At 46.0% G+C, this 22,898-nt stretch overlaps 1 protein-coding gene and 1 long non-coding RNA gene across 3 annotated transcripts in view; one reads left to right on the top strand and one right to left on the bottom strand.

Annotated features, from left to right (window-relative positions):
- Positions 1-22,898, top strand: part of LOC146871779 (uncharacterized) — a 490,516-nt gene that overhangs the window by 67,758 nt on the left and 399,860 nt on the right. The gene's annotated exons all lie outside the window — the stretch shown is intronic.
- LOC146871781 (uncharacterized) overlaps positions 11,408-22,898 on the bottom strand; it is a 77,686-nt gene continuing 66,195 nt past the window's right edge. Inside the window, exon 3 of the long non-coding RNA XR_014981067.1 lies at positions 11,408-12,057. This is a non-coding gene — a long non-coding RNA (uncharacterized LOC146871781). The remainder of the gene's footprint in view (positions 12,058-22,898) is intronic.

Here is a 22,898-nt window from a genome sequence, read left to right as displayed (position 1 = left end):
TTAGACAACATTCAACAATCTTTTAATACTTAATAAATAATCAGTAGTACTTTTAGTTATAACATGCGAAAATGAAACAGGTATTCGGTTTTTAAGTAAAAACCCTGCTCCATCAATCCCCCCTTTGGTGATATATAATCACCACAAAAATCAAACCCCCCCCAAAAAAAAAATCAATTTAGTTTACCCTTTTGGAAGAATTTAAAATATCTTCTTGTTCTTGTTTATGTTTTTAAACCCTAGTTTCCATCTCATCTTCCTTTTTAGTTTCTATATACATGCTTTCTCTTAGCTCTTCTAATTCTATTTCTTGTGGATCTCTTTCTGGTTTCTTTTGTCTCCTTTTAACATTTTCTTTTGTGATTTTCTTTTTATTTCTTCTATATCTACAACACATACATCCTAATCTAAGGATCAATAATGCAGCTATTACACAAGTTAATGGAAATTATATCTTACCAAAAATGGTACTACCTATCTTAGCTACAAAGTTCTTAATAGCAATCATCTTATTAGCCATTTTAGTCCAGATACTTTCAGCTTCCAGTGGTACTAATTCTTCATGCAAATCAGTAATATTTTTGATATAAACTTTTAGATCTTTACTTTCGTCAGGAATGTAAGTGCAACAATGTTGAACTTTCAGCATTCCACAGACTCCACCCTCTTTTGCCAAAAGAATGTCAAGGGCAAGTCGATTTTGCATTGCCATAGCACGCAAAGCAACCATTTCTGTATTAACCAAAAGAAAGCCTCCAGCGGTGCTTGTTGACAAGCGATCCACCACTGTTGACAGCTTCCGAATGCCAAATGCATTTAAAGAAATTTCCACTGCTGGAATTAAAGCTCCAAAAATATCTCCTACAATTTCTGTCCTTGTTTCTCTTCTATAACGTGTTAATGGGTTAGAATGTTCAGCATCATCTACTCTATCCATGTGAAAAATCTTTGGAAAGACCAGGCCAACATAACATGTACCAAACCAATGGTCTGGCAAACGGTAATAAGCCTTGTTCCCACAAATATAATACACTCCCGGGAAAAACTGGATCTTCTCCTCCTCTAAATCCTCATCCGGTTGCAATAAAGTATGTATCATGGCACTCACTAGTCCCTATGAAATAATAATCATATTGGGATCTCTTCCTGGTAATGCACAGTTTTCCTTTCTGTGGGGCATCTATAGCCATAGTTGGACTGGCTCCATTTTTCAACTCCTTTCCTTTCTCAATATCCCACATTGTGTCACTCATTTTATGCCCTTCTGCTTTCTTGTGCATGTTCAATCTTCTTCTCTCAACCATGTCTAGAAAATTCTTCTCTTCTCCCTTCAAACTGCAAGTTAAATTATTTCTAAAAACATATTCCAAGGTTAATTCTTTGGTTTCTAGAAAAATCTCACCTAAAGTGTTAGCATCCTTTGCAGGATTCAGTGCTTTATTCATAGGCAACTGCCCAAGAATATTATCTATATTAGACATATTGTAATCTAATTTCCCTAACTGATAAAATATACTAATCAACACACTACAGGAAATTCCATACGTAGCCGGAAGATGATGATAAGTCACTCCTTCCTAAACAGAGGCAGGTAATTGCATGCAGACGTAGCAATCCCTTACTTCCATTGTCTTTACGTACTCATACAACAATTTAGAAAAAACATTGCTAGAAAAATCGTTACTTGACCTATCCTTATATATATGTATATTGCTAGTTCTAGTCGGTACTATTTTCTGTGGACTTTTCCCTAGATTAGTTTTGTTCTCAGTATGACCTTCTAAAGTGTCTATAGTGACTCTAAATGAAATCAATAGAGCAAGCACGCTCCAAAGCAGCATTAATAAACCTGTACAGCAGCAGCACATCTTGCACCATCTTTTCAGAAAGGTACATCTACTTTTATTCTCAGTGTTAGCCATTTTGTTAATTTGACCGTGTCTTTTGACTTAGCCTCTTCTACTCCTCTACTGAACTTTTAAGGGCAGCAAGTACCCAACAGATTATTACAATCTACTAATTTTTAGTATTTTCTTCTTCTTCACTTCTCCAAGTGAATTTTCCTTGGATTTACTCAATTTGGATTTTCATCACTTTTCACTGTCTCTTCATCATCATCAAACTGTATCCGGTCCTGAACATCCGTTTCTTCTCCAATGTCGGACAAGATAACTCTCAGGATTCCCACAGCTTCTTCTTCAGCAACCTCCTTCAGTAAAGCCTCCTCTGGACTTCCTTGGCTGTCCGCCTCTTCTCCTTGTTCAGGCAGTGCCACATACGTCCATTCCGGTGACTTGTACCTCTGGTTTGGTTTCCTTATTCTTTTAGTTCTCTCAGGTATCTTTGTTTCTTATTCTTCCTTTAATTTGGATTTTGACTTGACACTTCGTTCACTTGTTCAGCTTTCGAAGAGTTAACTCGTGTCAGTCTATATCTCAGTCTCTTTATCTTATTTGGCCAAAGATCTCCTTTAGCATTTCTCTTTTGTTTCACTTCTTTATTGTTTCTTTCTCCAAGCCAAGTTCTCTTTCTCAGAACTCGTCCTCCATGTATCTCATTGTCACTTTCATCAGACTCTGTTTCAATTGCTTCTGGTTCATTAACAGCTTTCTTTTCTCCAACTTCCTTTTCTCCAACAGTCTCTTTTTCCACCAATTGAGATTTCCCTACTTCTGTCCCTCCTCGGGTCTCCGACACGCAATCTTCTTGCTGTCTACTTGTCCCTTCACCTAGCTTGTTGTTGATGTTCCCTACACCTCCTCGGGGTTTTTCCGCAATCTGTCCCTCTCTGTCTTTGTCTGTCCCTTTTTCTTCAATATTTATCTCAGGTGGAACTTGTCCAATTTCCTCATGTGATTCAGGTATCTCTTCTGTTGGAATGTTCTTTTCTTTCTTTCTTTTTGTGTTGGTCACTGTCAATTTGAACCTCAGGCAGTTCCTCTGAGTCTGAACTCGCTTCTGCAGTTTGCACTGTCCTCTTCAGAACCTCTTCTGGTGGGATGAAGATTTCCCTTGACTCACTTTCCCCACTTTCAGGATTTTTTTTTCTTCTTACTGTCTCACTGTTTGCATCATCACTGGAATCTGATTCTTCAAAGTATTCTTTTCCAGTACCATCTCTTGGATTTGGAACTCTCAGTGTGTGACTTGCATGTATCCAATTTTTCACACCAGCACACTTCACAGCAGTCGTTGTGATCAAGATGACTTGTCTTGGCCTTCCCCACCTTGGAACCAGGCAATTCCTTCTTCTGTGGACTTTTATCCTTACCCAGTCCCCTGGGCTCAGATCATGGGCTGGTTTCTTTTCAAGTGTGGTGGCGTCTTCTCCAACCTGGTGAAACACAGAATGAACTGCATCAGCCAGGCCTTTGCAGTAATCCAAAATCATGTCATCAGTTATAGTCATCAGTTTGTTCACTGGTACATATGCATGCCTCATAGCACGTCCCATGATAATTTCATGTGGACTCAAACCTGTTGTTCTGTCTGGAGTAGACCTAATGGTCATCAAGACTAGAGGCAAGACATCGGGCCATTTCATTCCTGTGGCTAAGCACATTTTGCCAATTCTGTTTTTGATGGTACCATTCATTTGCTCAACTACTCCAGAAGCCTCTGGTCGGTAGGCACAATGCAACTTCTGCTGTACACTCAATGCTTCACAAATTAGACCCATGATTTCATTATAAAAATGTCCTCCTCTGTCTGATTCAATGGTTACTGGGAACCCATACCTTGGGATGAACTCTCTTAACAGTAATTTGGCCACTGTTATCCCATCATTTCTTCTTGTTGGATATGCCTCCACCCACCTGGAGAACAAACAGACCACCACCAGGACATACCTCAATCTGTTGACTGGGGGCATTTCAATGAAGTCTATCTGCATTCTTGTGAAGGGTCCTCCCTCCCTGCCTATTGTTCCTAGGCTCACCACTGTTTTCTTTCCAGGATTGAATTGTTGACATATCAGACATCTCTGGCAGAGACTTTCTGCTATCAGTCTGAACTTCGGACTGTACCAGGTTTGCTTAAAGGTTCTTATCATAGCATCCCTCCCCAGGTGTCCTTGGCCATGATACATCCTTGCCATTGTTGACAACATGCTGTTTGGCATGACTGGTCTTCCATCCCTATAGACCCACACATGATCTTTTTCTCTAGGTGCACAACCTGCTTTCACCCAATCCCTCATTTCCTCATCTCCTGCCTCATCCTGCAGCTGTTTTACTTCCTCCTATGTTCCCACTTCATTAGTAAACATTAATGAACAAGAAGACATTTCCCGTTCTTTACTCCTGTTAATTGAGTGATTGTTTCTTGCACAATATTGTGCTATGTCATTGGCAAACTTGTTACCCACTGTTACAAAATCATCACCATGACCATGAGCAGCACATTTTACAACTGCTAGTTCTTTAGGCAGCTGTATCGCCTCTAGCAGTTTTCCAACCACTTCAGCATTCTTTATGGGAGTTCCACTTGAGGTCAGGAAACCTCTTTGTAGCCATAGCTGGCCAAAATCATGGACAACTCCGAAGCCATACTGGCTGTCAGTCATCACAGTCACTCTCACACTCCTTCCAATCTTGCATGCTTTTGTCAATGCCACCAATTCTGCCACCTGAGCGGATTTAACTCCTTTCAAAGGTGATGCTTCCACAACTTCTGAGACTTTGCACACAGCATATGCAGCACTCAACACTCCTTCCTCTGTTCTCAGACAAGATCCATCCACAAACAACACATGATCACTTTCAGGCAGTGGCAGATCTCTTATGTCTGGTCTTGGCTTTGTGCAATAATCAAGTACATCCAGGCAATCATGATCAACATCATTTCTCACTCCCACACATTCAGCATCAGGCAACAGTGTCGCTGGATTCACATTTACACATCTCTCCAGACTTACATTTGTTGCACCAAGAATGACTTTCTCATATTTAGTCAGCCGACTATGAGACATGAACTGTGTCCGGCTCCTTGTTAAAAGGATTGCCACATCATGAGGTACGAATGCCCGTACAGGGTATCCCATTATGATTCCCTCACTCTGTTCCAGACTTTTGCAGGTAGCAGCTACTGCTTTCAGGCAACCTGGCAAACCCACAGCTACTGGTTCAAGAGTTGCTGAGAAATAGGCAATTGGCCTCTTCAGACGTCCATGTTTCTGGATTAACACTGAAAGTGCACATCCATTTCTCTCATTACAGTACAGCTCAAATTCCTTTTCATAATCAGGCATTCCTAGGGCAGGAGCTTCACAAAGTCTGTCTTTTAACTCTCTGAATGCAGCCATTTCTTCTGGGTTTAGTTCTAATGGGTCTTTCACCTCACTTTTAGTCAATTTGATCAATGGTTTGGCAATCGGGGAAAAATGACTTATCCACTGACGACAGTAACCCACCATTCCCAGGAACATTCTCACTTCTCTTTGTGTCATTGGGGCTCTCATTCCTCTAATGATTTTGATCCTGTCAATGGTCACTTTTCTCAGGCCTTTCTCAATATTATGTCCCAGATACTGGACTTCTTTCTTACAGAACTGTAATTTGGCTGGAGATACTTTTAATCCTCCATCTGCCAAGTGATTCAGTAATGCAATGGTGTCTACTTCACAAGCTTCACATGTTTTTGATGCCACAAGTAGGTCATCAATATACTGGACCAGGACCGAATTTTCAGGCATTGTCAGACTTTCCAGAGATTTCTTTAACAACTGATTAAATATTGAAGGGCTCTCTGTATACCCCTGTGGAATTCGGCACCATGCCAAAATCCGTTCTCCAAATCTTAAAGAAAATATTGGCTGGCTGTCATGATGCAATGGGATTGAAAAGAAAGCATGACACAAATCAATTACCGTGTACCATTCTGCATATTGGGGAATCTGATACAAAATAGCTGATGGATTTGGCACAATAGGACAACATGGCACAACAATCTTGTTAATTTTTCTCAAATCCTGCACTATTCTGAACTTTCCATTAGGTTTCTTCAGTCCCATTATTGGTGAATTACATGGGCTGCTCAATATTTCTCTTAACACCCCTTGCTGGATCATCTTTTCAATTAAGGGTGTTATTCCTTCAATTATTTCAGGTGTCAATCTGTATTGCGGAATGTTTGGGTAAACCACTCCCTCTTTTACAATAATCTTTACTGGATCTACATTTCTCATCAGACCCACATCTTCTCCAGTAAAATCCCAAACTGCTGCTTTCACTGTCTATTTCAACTCTGGGGGTAATGCATCTGGATTAAATATTGCATATGTTCCCAAAGCCTCACATTCTCTATTATCCATGGTCATTCTGTATAGAACATCTTCATCAGGTGTCTCAAAGGTTATTCCATCTGGAGTACAGAAAATAGTGCAATTCATCTTGCACAGCAGATCCCTGCCTAACAAGTTCACAGGACTCGTGTCACACACCACGAATCGGTGCATGTCTGAAAATTTCCCTATTCTAACCCTTACTGGTTCAGTAAGTAGTGTTTTGATTTGTGTGTTAGACACACCAACCACTTGGATTGCTTCGTCCGAGAGAGGAAGATTCTTTATATCAGCTGACCTGACAGTTGATCTCGTGGCCCCAGTGTCAACTAGGAAAGTGACACTTTCACCATTAATTTTTCCATCTACAAAAGGCCCTGCCTGGTCTATTTCTAGAGTTGCGCCAAGTACGCACTCCTCCTACTCTCTTCGGCACCGTCAGAAGTCTCCCTCGGAGTCACTTCCCTCATTTTTCAGCCAAAACTGAGAAACTGCGCTTGCGCGTTTTGGTTTGATTACCTGCTCTTCATCGTAGAACCCCGATTCTTGGCTGTACTTCTGGGATAATTTTCTCTGCGGCATGGGTGGTTTTGGCACCTGATTCTGCTGCTTATCAGCCTTCTGCTGTTGCCGATGCTGGCCACACCCCTCACTCTGCACCTGCGAATTCAATGGTGAATTATCGTCGTTAGTAGACGGTGGATTCTTACACTCGGATTTCCAGTGCCCTAATTTTCCACAGTTGTGACACGGGAACTTCTTTTTGGCCTCTTCTATGTTCCCTTTTCCTTTTCCTGGACCAAACTTGGGTTTATTTCCTGGGTTATTTGCTTGTTCAATCAATTGAGCTTCCTGTCTTTCTGCGACTTTCACCTGTGCCCACATTGCCTTTTCTTTTAGTTTTCTCTGCTTTGCCTCAATCTCATCACTGAAGTATTTTGCATGTCTCAGAATCTCATCAATCTTCTTACTCTGCCAGTCTACGGTATGCTGCCGTCTCATTTCACTGATTTCAGGCCGCAAACCGTACACAAACCTATACACAAAATGACTCAGATCCTTGTCACCCAGGTGTTCATCTCCACTGAACTGCTTAAAAGCTAGTATCAGTCTTTCATAGTAAGCATGGACTGATTCTTTCAATTCTTGATGTGTTCGATCTATTTTAACCCAGTCTGTCTCCTTGGGGGGTACTTTATTTTTCAGGAAGGCCATAACCTGCTCGTACTTCTTCATGACCTCCGGGTCTGGAGCTCCTGTTTTTGGATCTCTCGGGTATTCCTTAGTGGGCCAGTCTATGACTATTTTACATTCTGCCCACAGGTCTGCTGGTACAATTATATCAAACAGACTATTCAGGTCAATCCACAGTACTTTTGACAGCTTTACAAATCTGTCGACCTGTCTGTACCACTCAACGGGCTTTTCCCTTAGTCGAGGGAAATCATTCGTAAATGATAAAATATCCTGTCTGGTCCATGGGACATGTACGTACCCACCTCCTGGAATCTCTCTCATGGGGTAAGCGGTCACTGCCTTCTCTTTTTCTTTCAGGGGGAATGCTGAGTAGGTTCTATCTGCCCCATCCTCTCGCTTTCTATACCATCTGTCTTTCCATTTCTCTACATCTCCCCATTTTTTCAGCAAAGCAATCATTTCCTTAATCTGTCCTGTTCGGCCTGCATTGTTTAGATTCTCAATATCTTTGTCTGAAATATCCACTCGGTAAGGCTTTTGTAAAGCTTTTACCTTGTCCATGTCAATTCCCAATTCACTGGCTATTCCTTTCAACCTGTCATGTATGTGCTTTGCTCTCCATGTGACACTCTTGCAAAGGAAAAGAATCTCCCCTTCCTGATAATTCTTCAGCGTTTCTGTAGGGAGTGTACCTACAATCATCTCTTCCATTTCCATACGTAGCCTAGCCTCATCAATTCCCTGTGATTCTCTTTCTTTCTTCTGCAAAGTCTTCAGCCAATCATTCAAATCTTCAGCAGTTATCACAGATTTTTCTGCACTCCCTGGTTCTGTCACTCTTTGTGGTTTTAAAATTGATCCTCTGTTCCCTTCCATACATCCAGAATTCAAACTTGAGTTAGTCTGCACACTCAATTCTCCTCCACATATGGTATGTCTCCACTGATTTTCTCCTGTTCTCCACTGTGTTTCTCCTGTTCTCATTTCTGCCTGCTCCGGAGGAACAATCAATCTATTGCCCACATATGGTACCGTCAAACCACTCTCACCCGTCCTCTGCTTGTCAAAAATCGGCATAACCGGGCCTATTGTCACAGGCACTGTAACAGCCTCAAGATTTTTAGTCAGTTCCCTGATTTTCTCTGTCAGTTCAAAAGTAGTTCTCGCTAGTTCTCTGGTCTTTTCATCCTCAAGTTCATTTTCTCTTTCTATCTCTCTCTCTCTCTCTCTCTCTCTCTTTCTTTCTCTCTCTCTATCTCTCTCTCTCTTTCTCCCTCTTTCTCTCTATCTTTCTCTCTCTCTCTATCTCTCTCTCTCTATCTCTCTCTCTTTCTCTATCTCTCTCTTTCCGCCAGAGAACAACTGCTTTTCAACCCAGGGGTGGTACCCTCTGTCTTAATAATCCGCAGGGTGTCTCTCATCGGGGTCACTGCTGTTCCTACCTCTGGTTCTCGTCTATACGGGGGTGGTCTTTTATAGAGCATGTCCTCTAAGACATCATCATCAGACTCATTTGCCCCATATCTCCTTGGTTCTACATTATGTTCTTTCTCGGTACACTTCCTCCCTCCTGATTCCTCTGCCGTCCTCACAGGATATAATCCCTCGGTCATACTGGCATCACGCCACCTTCTCATCCGGTCATGATGGGTTTCGTGATCATACTTCCGCCCAAACATGTACCTATAGTTACCTCCACTCCTCTGCTTTTCCCGTTCATGCATTTCGTCTTCCCATTCAGTTAATGCCTCAAACTGCGTCGGCCTAGGCCGAGGCTCTAGATTCATCATTTGTTCCCGTAGGTTCCTCAATATGGCCAGATTAAATGAACCATGTTCCGGGAACGCTAACACTCCATCATCTTTAGTGTACTTCACCCAGTTATCTAACCAAATACAGGTATGATACCAATATTTTGCAACCATGAAGGATGCCGGGGTTCTTATCGGGGGCAATAACTGTCCTTCCCTTGTCACTATGTCTTTATCCTTGTCAAACCAATTCTTCATTTTACTAAACAAGGATTTTTTCTTCTTTTCCTCAGCGTGGTAATACATCTTTCTTATTTTCCACTAGCTGTTTACTCTTTCTACAACTGTACGATCTCTTGTCCAATTGCAGCGCGACTCACACTAACACACCAATCCTGGAGCGCCTACGTCACTTACTCAGTCCGCGAATCCCAGCGCGACTTACACTAACGCACCAATCCTGTAACGTCTACGTCACCCTGTATGTCTCCCAATCCTAGCGCGGCATACACTAGCACACCAATCACTGTGCTTCCACTGTTGCAACCAACTGTCCAATCACAGCGCGGTCTCCTTGACGTCAGCAGTCGCTGCAGTCGCTTCTGCTCCTGTCTCCTGTCTCTCATCTACCCCTCCTTTACAAGACTACTTTGTAGACTTTGTTTCAACTTCTACGAGTCTGTTAGTTACACCATACAAACATCTCCATTGTCCGCTTCGCTAGCCACAGAACAGCAAAAGACCTTTCCCACGAGAATTCTGCCTTTCCCGAGAGCAGCGCTTACCTCTGCCCTACTACAGAATCGTTACTTCCGTTTATAAAGTAGCACATCCCTCTACTTTACCCTTCTAACAAGCATCAATTAACTGTTACCCTCCGGAATGCTCCTAAGAGTTTCACAATTAACCAGAATGCCTTCTCATTCACGCACTTTTATACCAGAAAATGTAGTACATTCATACAGAATTCTGTCTTTCCCGAGAACAGCGAACAGTCTGTCCTACTACAGAATTATATCACACGTTAACAAAGCAGCACTTACCTCTGCCCTGTCCTTCTAACAAGCTCCGAGAATACCTATTACTTCTCCAGCAGTAAGCTTTAACGGAATACCTTACGGATCCCTGGGACCTAAGACCAGAGTTTCACAAATAACCTTCGCTATCATATACACTTCTCTCACACAGAAAATACGTTTCTAATGGCAACACACGGCGATGCTACCTTGTCGAACCCAGACAATGCGACGCGCAACTTCAATTGTCACACGTTTTCCCCTGTCTGCATACAGGGCCAACAATCCCGCCTTTTTCCGAGAGCAACACTCCCTCTGCTCTGCTACGGAACTGTCATCGACTCCCTACGTCCCAGAAGTCGTTCACAATACATAAAACTCAACACAACTCAACACATAGTGTTAGTACAAATATCAATCAATAATCAACAAGCCTATATACACGCAATTTCGCCAGATCAAGACAATAGCAAACCATCATTCTGCTACAAAGAAACTGGTGCAGATCAGAGCTTCCGAATCCCCCCTACTTCCACGGACGGAATGATTTCACAGTCACACACGCATACACGCATTACACCATAGCAGCGACCAAACACTTCTTCACGCTCGCGCTCTGGGCAGTCTTTCACGCATCAGTTACCTCAGAACATACTGCGCGCCCACGCCATCGCGTCTTTTTAAAAGTGTGGAGCCAAAAACAACTAGACCGACAACCTCCGCAGGCGGGTCCGCTCTAGCATGCGGTCACCGCGAGGTGAAAGCCGGTGAGCACTGGCAAATTTCTTACAGTTTTAATTTGTTCATAGATTTTAAAAAAGTTTAATAAAAGTATTCAGCAAAGTACAGTTGGTGCAGATCAGAGCTTCCGAATCCCCCCTACTTCCACGGACGGAATGATTTCACAGTCACACACGCATACACACATCACACGCTGGTGGGGCCCATTACACCAACATTCACCCTTAATCACTCTATCCGTGCCCTGTAAAGGAGAAACACCTTTCACTAAAGCATATCCGATCTGCCTGTACTTTGAGGTCAATGGCATCTGCTTAGTTGCTTGTAAATCTAGCCAAGAACATTTCATAGAATACACAAATAAATTCAATAAACATGACAAGAAATAACCACCCGAGACAGAAATTCAAACAGATTGTTTATTTTATCTAAAATTGTAGGAAAAGCCAATTAAATGCAAAATTCATTTCTCTCATATTTACCTATTCTGTCTAAATGTCAGATCCTAAGTCAGAACCGGTCCTCAGTAGGAGAAACAGAGTTTCCTGCAGTCATGTAGAGTCACTGTCCTCTTCGTCAGCATAGGGACCTCGGATCATCGGCTCAGGAAGAAGTGGCGCTAGACCTCTCTAGTCTGCTCATATTTATACTAAATTTACATTCCATAAAGTTACATTTCTTTGTTCAGAACGGATGAATGGCGGAAATAATGTCATCTTGGTACTTTTTCGATATTATGCGAGATTTTCTCACGCATAGATTGTCCCAAATAATGAATAGAAAATTGAATGTTCATGACTAATTTCGATACATTTACGGATGTCTCTACTGGATACATTTGTTTCAAATGATGGGTTCATAACAAGTTCGTGTAGTCAATATTTCAACTTTTGCAACTTCTCCGTCTTCCAGGGGCTCTTGGCAGATGTCCCGGACTTGTCATCATGCTTATGGCTTTTCGGTTCATCAGAGGTGCAAGGTCACAGGCAGAGCGAAGCCTTTTTGTAAATTTCCATCTACTCGAGTGCAGGCTGTATATAGTAGCCATTTTCGGGTAGGCCACATTGGACAACTTAAGCAAAAATAAACATAAAACAGAATTACTGCACAGAAATGATTATACAGTGTTATTCCCCTGCTAATACCCTTATGTGTGTGTATTTATCTAGCCATTTGCGACATCAAAAGCCATTAATGCATATTAATTATAAGCGCAAACACAATAACATCACATAAGCACCATCGATTTCTGTCAGTTTGCTCACCAACTTAGTTCACTTATTATTGTAGCCATGCAATAGCATTCCCACGTGTAATTCTCTTGTTAATAAGGTTGATTAGACAACATTCGACAAACTTTTAATACTTAATAATTAATCAGTAGTACTTTTAGTTATAACATGCGAAAATGAAACAGGTATTCGATTTTAAAGTAAAAACCCTGCTCCATCACAGTTTTTAAAAAACACAGGTAATTTTAAGGTGCAAAAGTGCAATAGCAGCGACCAAACACTTCTTCACGCTCGCGCTCTGGGTAGTCTTTCATGCATCAGTTACCTATTCACATAGAGCAACCCACACAGAGCCACCTACACACACAGTTACCCACACACAGACAGAGCCACCCACGCATAGAGCCACCTACAAAAAAAGCCACCCACACAGAGCCACACACACACACACACACACACACAGAGGCACACACATACACACATACACACACATTGAGCCTCCCACACACACACACACAGCCACCCACACTTACACAGGCCATGTTTACATAGCCGAACACAGCACATTTTTAGGGAGTCAGAAAGTATATTTCTATTTAGAGCTTTAACTTTCCCTGCAAACAGGAGATGGGTGTGCAGGCAGATTGGATAAGCAGAATGAAACAGTGGAGGACTGCAAGGGGAGAAGTGGGATAGCAACGCTAAACTGCTAAGAGCGACAAGGTGAGAGGAAAACAGTCCCTCGCACACTGTAATGCAAGCACTGGTAAGAGAACACTGAAAGCAAGAGGCAAGAAAAGTAATCACCTATAGGCTGATCCAGAATATGATTAACAATATCTGAAGCCAATGACTGAAACAGGAAGAACACAAACAGCCGATGGATAAAATAGGTCGACCCAAAGTGGCAGTTATAATTTTTATTGGTACTCCCAGAGGACGCTCAATTTAGAACAATATCTGAAGCCAATGACAAACAGGAAGAACACAAACAGCCGATGGATAAAATAGGTCGACCCAAAGTGGCAGTTATAATTTTTATTGGTACTCCCAGAGGACGCTCAATTTAGAACAATATCTGAAGCCAATGACTGAAACAGGGAGAACACAAACAGCCGATGGATAAAATAGGTCGACCCAAAGTCTAACCCAAAGACGGTCTTACTTAATTCTTCACAGAACGCACGTCACCAGGGCCTTTCGCTTCCCCGTGGTGTACTTACCAGCTGGACGCTAGGCAGACACACAGGGAGAGCAGGCACATCGCGGACGGGGCTCGGGGCACACATTCCGCGACTCCCTGGACTTCACAGACGCCGGAGAACACGTCTCCTTCCCTGCCTTGGCGGCCCCTCGGTCCTGCTCTGCCTTCGCTCCCTCGTTTGGCTTAGCCGGGGTTGCTTTCTTCCTCTGTTTAAGGTCATTAGACATTGTGAAAAGTTGCAGACGGAACAGAGCGGTGGTGTGCAAGGAGTGGCGTGTCTGGGAGAAGCCGCTTATCCCAAGTCTCAAGGTGGTCGAGCCTCCAGGTCCGCTTCACTTCCACGCTCTGCAGACCGAGGGGTAAAGGTGGGTGTCTGCTGCAGGGTGTTGATGTGGCACGCATTCCTCACTACCGCTGCAAACCCCGCAGGAAGTTTCCTGAAGTTCGGGACTCCAGAAGAGGGGAGCGGACTATGGGGGTGGGTGCGCCTGGTCTAGGAAGTGTACGGGAGCCCAAGAAGCACAATTTTGCACTCACACAAATGTTGTTAGTTTCCATTGGGGTTTCCTTTTAAACAAGCAATTGTATTAATTATTTAGTCTGCTATTGCATGACGTACTCTCCTTGTGCAGAGGCTGACTGCGCGCTCTAGTGCTGCTATCGTGTATAAGATTATGTGAGCTCCTGTGCCTCAAGCCGCTCGAAAGCACGGTAAGTAACAACATGAACACCTAAAATACATAAACACACCTTGCTCCTGAACCTCAGAGTCTGCGTGCGCAGCCAGGCCTACCTTACATAACGAGCTAACTTTCCCCTTCACGTGTAACAACACCACAACGCGACGGCCCCTCCTTCTCCTTTTCTGTTACAGGGCCCCAAGGCCTGCACGGAAATGTACTGCCCAGAACCGGTTCTCCCCTTTCACAACACGCCCGCCCTCTCGCTGTACAGAGCGTCCCAGCGCTGGGATGAAGTAATGTTAGCCTTTCACACAACAAAGCAGGAATGCGCCATAAATCTGCATGGCAGATGTGGAGGAAAAGTACACTCTGGCAAAAAATTGCTAAAAGAAGAAGAATGACAACATTCTTTCTGAAAAGTAAGCTTGCTCTGCCTGCTTGTGCACCCCGCCCTCCCCACCCCCTCTCCCGAGAGCCCCCTCCTCGACTCGCCCGGGGCCTGGGAACGGAGCCTGTCACCCAGCTCATGTCTGTGTCTATACAGCGCTGTGTCATGGGTTCAGGCCTGCTGTCTGATAAGGAACAAGAAAGGGGGAGAGAAAGAAACACGACAGAAACAGAGAGAGAGAGAGACAACTGCCTTTCTCCGAGGTCAAGCAGAAATGCCTCGGAGAAACGCAGTGTCGTTTTCGGAATCGGGGGCGTGTTTTTCTTTCTCTCCTCTTGCCATTGGCTGGAATGTTTACATTCCAGAGGAGAGAAAGAATCGAAAAAACACGCCCCCGAATCCAAAAAGGACGGGGCTTGTTTGGAGAGACAAACCTCTTCTCCAATGGCTGACCAGCATTTAAGAGGCCAGCCAATGGAGAAGAGGAGAGAAGAGAGGCGGGCTCAAGCCCCTCTTCTCCAAGTCATTAAATCTCGCGAGCGAGACTGCACAAGCGCAGCCTTCGCTAGCCGAGACCTAAAAAGTCAATCCACGCAGCACATAAATAGCAGCAACAGGCCCTGGTCAGAAGAACTCTTTCTGAACTCCGGACAAAGGCGTGTCTTAGGCGCAATGCACTTCTTTGTTGTAGATTTTTTAATTCGGGACAGGGAAAAGATTGTGTGCCAGAAAACTGTGGAATCTGGCAAGTCTGGAATCGCCCCTACAGCCTCATCTCTACTTATTCATATGAAGAAGAACCAATAAACAAATAGCTGCCACCAGGAACTAAAGTCTAAAGCAGCAATGCTGGCTCCATTACGGTTCATTAAACCAAAAATGTAGTGATACTGACCAGAACCAGTTCATTGACCCTCATCACACCAACAGCCCACATACACAGCTGACAGACACCACCACCGGTGTGACAGAGGCATGAAGCCATGGACAGGCGTATCACAATGATAATGACTAAGCATGGCAAACCAGCAATTGTGCCGGCAGTGGAAAACTAGCACACAGTTTTGTTGTGAGAGGTTTTAGGAAATGTATGCCAGTCGCAGCCATCACATGGAAATGACTAGTCACTTTTGCTTTTCGCTTTTGGCTGTCCCCGGGTTTTATTTAATCATGTGTATCGCAACAGGAAGTCGCTTGACAGGTCTGAAGCCAATAAAGTCCAGTTGCCTATAGATCTGAAGACCAGTGGCCAGAGCACCTATAGATATGCAGACCAGTGGCCAGAGCACCTATGGATCTGAAGACCAGTGGTCAAAACACCTATAGATATGCAGGCCAGTGGCTGGAGCACCTGTAGATCTGCAGACCAGTGGCCAGAGCACCTGTAGATCTGCAGACCAGTGGCCAGAGCACCTATAGATATGCTGACCAGTGGTCAGAGCACAGACTACATGACGGTAAGAGCTCAGTGGTCACTTCTTCTTTGGCTGCGGCACAGCAGGTGTCTCAGGCTGGTGGGCAGTGGTCAAACCTCACTTTACTAACCAACATGCAGCATTATGCAAAGCTTTTATGGCAAATCCCACAAGGGAATTCACATTAGCAAGAATTTGGATGAGCTCCTATCATAATGCCTTCCTCCCCACATATGCAAGTTGGATTTGCTGTGGCTGGCAGATGGCCAAACATAATTGCTTCATTAACAATAAAACATGCACCTTTTTGCCCTGTACCTAGTGCTATGACATTGTAAGCCCCACTGCAAGCATGTTAAGGTGCTTAGTGTTGCCCAAAACGTTTCCTCTCATGTGAGTTAGCAGCATAGTGCTACGAAGACTTTGCGCATATTACACAAGTGCTGTTTTTCCCCATGCTACTGGATAAAAATATCAGTACCAAATCAATGGAATTTGACATTTCATATGAAGGGAGCAGATATGTGTATTCCAGACTTGTACACGTCTTATAGGATGCAAACATCCAGGCGTATTAGGTACACACAGAATGTCCCCTACTTTTATAATGGTAACATGGCCTTAGCAGCATGCTCTGGAGAGACAGACGATATGGAACTAGATGATGAAAGGAAACACCATACGACTGAACAGCATCTGTGTGAGCCTGGCAGAAGTTTATCCTCTGCTAGGAAGGTACTAATGTGTATGTGAGTCTGTGTCTACGTCAGACAGGGTTCCTGCTCTCTGTGCTACTGCCAGGTAATAATATTTGTGGTGTGTTCTCTCTCCGATTCTATACTGCTGAATGCATGCATTATGCTGGTCTATAGCTCAACGAAGATCTACACCTGCACAAATGATGAATTCAGGGGGCTGAACTGTCACTCCACCACCTCAACTAATTCCAAATCTACATGTCCCAGTGCATCATCACGGCAGGAGAAGGGAGGATCACCAGGCATGCAACCAGAGTGACCTCTTCACTCCAGTCCCCAACCTTTCAGCTACAAATCTTGGTTTCAGGTGATCTTGTGTAATAATGCACTTGGTGATTACACAAATGCCAAGGCCTGGAAAGAGTGTCCTTAATGACTGGGAGGGTGGTGGGCAATATTCTGGCAGTAATAGAATTGAAGCAGTAAGTTAGCAAAATGTTCTGAACATACTGCAGGTTTCTCCATAGAGGCAACAACTCCAATCCCATGTCAGACTGGGATTGCACACCGTAGAATCTGCATTCGTTGTATTTTTTAGGGCCATGAGGTAAGTTGTGTTTTTACCACCACAGCTGTCAAAGAAGAAGGATCAGTGTGGAATCCTAGGCATGTTTCTACTCCTCACTTGCCAACTGAGGCCCTCATTACGATGCCGGTCAGAAGAGCACACCGTAGTGGGAATGGGACAAGGAGTCAGAGGTCCCACCCCCTGAATTACAATGCAACTGCCACAACGGTGGTCAGAAACATGCTGTTTACTATTGCAGCTTGTGCTGCCGGACAAAAAAGGGTCGCAGCACAAGCCTCAATAGTAAAGGGTATGTTTACAAACATCTATGCACCGGTTGCCAGGCACCATGTGGTGCCTGGCACAAGGTGCATGGATGTTTGGAGGGAGCACAACATGTGCCCCCCGGGACCAATAGCCGATGCCCATGGGTGATGGAGGCTCTGCTAGGGGCTCCCAAAGTCACTTTCCGACAGCCTTGTCATGGCAGTCCGACCGAAAAGGCTGTAGGAAACTGACATCGCAATCCCTACGGCGGTGCCTCTGCAGGCACTGCTCCATTGTAGGAATTACAAATCAGATCGCTGTCTCGATGGGCTACTTGAGCCTGTCTGAGGCAGCGGTCTTTCCCCCCGCCTGATGCGCTCCGACCACCGGCATTGTAATCCGGCGGATGTTGGGCGGACCGCCACTGACGGCCTGTTGGTGGCTGATAGATTTGGGTCTCTAGTTGGCATAGGTAGGTACCTGTGACAAATAGGGACCCTTGTGTCTAGTCAGGGCAAGGGGGTGCACTCCTAAAATAACCCCTGCTTACCCCCTTGATAGCTTGGCATGAGCAGACAGGCTTATCTCAGAGGCAGTGTGTAAAGCATTTGTGAACACATACAGTAATCAAGTGACAACACTACAGATGGACACCACACAGTTGCATATTAAAAATAAGTATTCTTTATATAGATTTAACACAAGACCACAAACGAAACAAATCCACAATACTGTACTTAAAAGGGTAGAATTGGCTTAGTTCTCTTTAGATCTTAAATGCGACACTTTGAGTCAATGTACCTTAAGATGCGACACGCAGGGCAACGAAAGTGTTGCAGGGAAGGTGATGCGGTAGGTCCTTACACGCAAAGGCGGTGATGCGTTGAAGATCTGGTACAAAGAAACAAAGATGGTGTCTTCTTGTTGATGCGACACACTTCTCCGATGTTGCGAGACGCTTCCGCTCGATGCGACAGTTTCAGCGGCGACACCCTTGTTCAGTGATGCGACAACAGCGGCTGCGACGGCGGCACGCTTCTCCGTGGATGCGAGGTGTTTCTTGCGATGCGGTGCAATGCGACAGCTGCAGTGGTGACACCCTTGTTCAGTGATGCGACGGCAGCGGCTGCGATGGTGACACGCTTCTTCGGTGTTGCAAGACGCTTCTCGTGATGCGGTGTAATGCGACAGCTACAGCGGTGACACCCTTGTTCAGTGATGCGACTGCAGCGGCTGAGACGGCGACACGCTTCTTCGGTGTTGCGAGACGCTTCTCGTGATGCGGTGCAATGCGACAGCTACAGCGGCGACACCCTTGTTCAATGATGCAACGGCTGCGGCTGCGACGGCGACACGCTTCTTCTTCTTGAGACGCGCTTCCAGCTCCTTGTGGCACGCAGTACCTCAGAAGGCCCAAATACAGCTACAGGCACTTCCAAAGAACTCTTGGGCAGCTGGTGGTTGAAGTCTGTTGTCCCTGAGCAGGAGGCAAGCTCTTCTCTCAAGCCCTTGGAGATCCTTTACAAGTTGAATAAAGTGCACACAAATTCCTTTCTTGTTTCTTTGGCAGTCAGGCAACCACTGCAGGCCAATCCCCCAGGTTCAGGGATAGTCTCTCCTCAGTCTCTCTGGTTCCACTCCTCAGTAAAGGTTTCTTCTTGTTCCCTAAGTGATCTAAAGTTCTAGGGTCTGGGGCCCCTTTTTATACACAGTTTCTCTTTGTTCTCTGAAGGCAGAGAGGCCTTTGCCTAGTCCAAACCAGTTCTGGTCAGTCCTGGAGCACTTTGTTGACATGACTCCTTCTTTCCTTTCACAGTGCAGGGCAGAGACATCAGACGTACCACAGGGGGTGGAGCCAGCATTGTGGAGGGAAAGCACAGCCCAATTCAGGTCCCAGGTGCAACTCCTCCCACCCATCTACATGGAGATCTCTCTATTCAGCCCTGTGCTGACTCACCCTGTCTCCGGGAATTCCCCAGTCCCCTGGAATTCCCCAGTCCCTGTCACTCAAACTCCAGACAAGGAATACACAGCCTAGCAGAGGCAGGTTTGGATGGTTGGACAAGAAAATACCTACTTTCTAAAAGTGGTATTTTCAAAGACAGAATGTTAAAACCAACTTCACTAAAAGATGTATTTTATCATTCTGAGTTCAGGCATAGTAAACTCGAATTTCTACCATGTTCCCTGAGTCAGTTAGGATTTTAAGATGTAATAATCAAACTGCCCATTCAGGCCTATGGGGAACAGGTAGCATTGCAATAGTGAAAAACGAAAATGGCTGTAATTTACTATTAGGACACACCAGGGCATGTCCTACCTTATACTTACAATGCACCCTGCCCTTGGGCCTACCATACGGGTGTCTGATATGAAGAAAGGGAAGGTTTAGGGACTGGCAAGTGGGTGCACTTGCCCAGTCAGCATGGCAGTACCAGACTGCACACAGGCTCTGCAATGGCAAGCCTTAGACACACTTTAACAGGCTGCTTCTGTGGGTGCCACAACCAGTGCTACAAGCCCACTGGCAGCATTTGGTTTACAAGCCCTGGGCACTCTCAGTGCACTGTAGTAGGGTCTGACAAGTAAACCAAACCAGCCAATCATGGAATCACTAATCCATACATCAATTTACAATAGGGAGAGCATATGCACTTTAGCACTGATCAGAAGTGATAAAGTGCCCAGAGTCATAAAACAGGCAACAACAGGTCAAAAAAAAATACCGGAGGAAGGCAAAAAGTTCAGGGATGACCCTGCAAAAAGGGCCAAGTCCAACAGTGGCGGTTCTTCCAACATCATAATTTGGCCCCAAGTCAGGGTTGTTGACTGTGGAAGCAAACTGTCTCAGCTTTGAAGGTTGGTGGCGCCGAGGAGGCTCCCTAGTACTGCCTGGCATAGCAATAGGCCAGCAAGGATTCCAACCCGACCAGCCCACTTTGCTGGAAGATAAGGACGAAAGAAGGTCACGAAGAAATAAAAAATGATTTAAAACAAGGCTCTCTCTCTTCTTCCACAGAGCTAGCAATACAAAACAAAATGTATGGCTAGCCCAAAAATGTGTTCTACCCAAGCAATGTTTCCTAATTCTTTCACAGATCTGGAGAATTCAGGAAATTCTCAAATTTTATGCTGTATGAATTTTTCAAAATGTTGTCAATTTCACAGATGAACATTTTTACATAATATATGGCCATGGGAAACCAACTTACACAGAAAATGTATCACATGAAGCATTTTCTCCTCAGACTAGTCTCCCACCGGCTTATCGCTTGCGAGGCGTTCCTTTACATTCAATTTTCACACGAAATGCCTGCAAGTGAATTTTGCTAAATTTTGCAAAATGTCATATAATTTTCACGAAATTGCGTGAAATTTCACAACAAATTTAGATTCTGTACACTTTAGGGGCCGATTCCGATCCTGTAAAAAGGCCCTACGAATAGTCGTACGGGAAGGGGGCGGAGCTTGCTGGCAACGATGGCGGACGAGTGAGCGCTGCGCTCTCCACCTTAGCCCTCGCATAATCCTTTCAATGATCCTGTACTGCGGAGCCACATAGTGGATTTGACGTGGGAATCCTTTCTACACCAGGCGGAGCGGTGTGCGGACCCCTACGGCCGGCGGCAGAGCCGTACGGGGCACAGGCGGCGAGAGGTGGCGCGCTCGGCGGACTGGGCCGACATCCCCGGCCTGCCCTGAGACGCTCCCCGGTGTGCGTGACGCAGCGTGCGGCGGGGTCGCCGGCAGCCGTCCAGGTCTGCCGTGCTCGGCTGCAGACTCTGAGTGGGCCGGTGGGGCCGGGGCGCGGACATCCCTGGAGAAAGGTGCGGACTCGGGCGACTCCACAGTGGAAGGTGAGCGCTCGCAACGTGGGGACCCTAGCGCTCGGCGGAGCCGTTCCGCGGGGCCGCCGCTGATGACTGCTTTGGCTCGGGCCGACTCGGGGGCCCTGGCCGATGGCTGCCTGCCCGTGCGAGGGGGGCCTTGCGGAGTGGACGCCGCTGCATTGGGCCTGTCCTCGGAGCACTGGCACGTGGAGGGGAGTGATCCCAGGGTGCCTACGGAGGAGGTGAAGCTCCTGGCGCCTCTGTGAAGCTGTGTTTGGCGCGCCCCCCCCCCCCTCCAACAGCCTGAAGAGAGATCCCTGGAGGCCGGCGGAGACGACGCCGGTCCCGGGCCTGTGGGGAGCTTCGAGGGGGTGACCCCGGAACTGCGTGGAGGCGAGACCTGCTGGCATCCTCTGTGTTGGTGCCCCCTTCCCAGCCATTCGGGGGTTGCCACTTTGAGGTGCGGAGCCCGCGGGAGTACTCACCGGTCGTGAGGAGTGGCTCTTGGACCTGGTCCTTGGGTGTGCGCCGAGGTTGGTGCGGGTGCACGTCTCGGCCTACCACTGGTTGGGGCCGCACTTGACCCCGAGGCTGCACGGAATACTGTCCAGACTCCTAAGACAACGGGGCCACGGGCTGAGGTGGGCGCATAGAGACTCTGGACTCGTGGAAGCGCAGACCTATAGCATCACCATGGGTAAGGGTGACAAGACACAGCCTAAAATATCTTTTGACCCACGCAAGGCGAAGGGATCCACCGTCGCGGTGCCGGAAACGTCCACCGGTGGTGCGGCCTCAGAGAGCTCTATGTGTGCGGACATAAGAGAAATGCTGGCGGCGATGGAAAAGGGCCTGCAGGGCAGTCTGACTGCGATCTATGCCAAGCTGGACGCACTCACATACCGCATGGACCGCATGTCGGAGTGGGTGGACAAGAACGCGGAGCGACTGGACGTGGCTGAGAGGAGAGTCACACATGTGGAGGAAGCGCAAACGGAGTGGGATGCAGATCGTAAACACTTCAGCAGATTGCTCCAGGTCATCCAGGACAAGTCGGAGGACTTGGAGGCCCGCTCGAAGAGATCGAACATTCGCATAACTGGTTTGGCGGAGTCAACGCACACCGGGAGGATGGAACTCTTTGCATGCCCTACTGGGGGTGGATGTGTTCTCTCCCATGTTCGTAGTAGAAAGAGCCCACCGTTCGCTGGGGGCCTCGCCCAAAGCCGGGAGCGCCACCGAGACCGATAATAGCTAAGCTGCTAAATTACAGGGACAGGGATGCAGCCCTGCGGGTGGCTAGAGAAAAAGGGAAGCTGCAATTCGAGGGAATGGACATCTCCATCTACCCTGACTTCACGGCGAAGAACGGAGGCATTTCGCACCGTACAAAAAACAACTTCGCGACCTCGGACTGGATTATGCGATGCGATACCCGGCGAGACTTCGGATTAACAGGCAGGGCCATTCGCATTTCTTCACTGACCCGAGGGAGCTGCAGAGATCTTTGAAGGAATGGTCTAAGGAACAGCGGAACAGTCCACGGGGGCAAAATGACACTCTTGCGGAGGCCTCAAGTTTGGAGGAGCGGGACTAGTCTGCTGTGGGTGGCTCGACTTAGCATACGG

The sequence above is a fragment of the Triturus cristatus genome, chromosome 1_1 (genome assembly GCF_964204655.1).
Source record: "Triturus cristatus chromosome 1_1, aTriCri1.1, whole genome shotgun sequence".
In the NCBI taxonomy this organism is placed as follows: domain Eukaryota; kingdom Metazoa; phylum Chordata; class Amphibia; order Caudata; family Salamandridae; genus Triturus; species Triturus cristatus.
Note: the sequence above shows the minus strand (reverse complement) of the source record. Positions and strands in the feature narration are given on the sequence as shown.